The following is a 311-nucleotide window of genomic DNA, read 5'->3' on the forward strand; positions in this document are numbered from 1 at the left end:
TATGGATTCAAAACTTCCCACCCAATGTCTCAAAATAGTTTATGTGAACAAAAAACAATACTGAATTCTGAACTTGTGCATTTGTTGGAACGAGACCCGCTGTTTTGCACCTATAAGCATATTAACAGTGTCACACAAGACAGTAACCACTGCACAATCATACAGGTCTTCAGCTTTTAGGAAATGATGTCCAAGCTAAAGTACAGGAATATTGCCCTTCCTCCTTGCCTCCCCTGAAGGGGACTGAACAAGAACAGAATTAGTAGACAATTTAAAGTGAAAACCACTATTTTTATTTATAGGTGCTACAA

Source organism: Onychostruthus taczanowskii, unplaced genomic scaffold (assembly GCF_017590055.1).
Source record: "Onychostruthus taczanowskii isolate IOZ18803 unplaced genomic scaffold, ASM1759005v1 scaffold68, whole genome shotgun sequence".
Lineage (NCBI taxonomy): Eukaryota > Metazoa > Chordata > Aves > Passeriformes > Passeridae > Onychostruthus > Onychostruthus taczanowskii.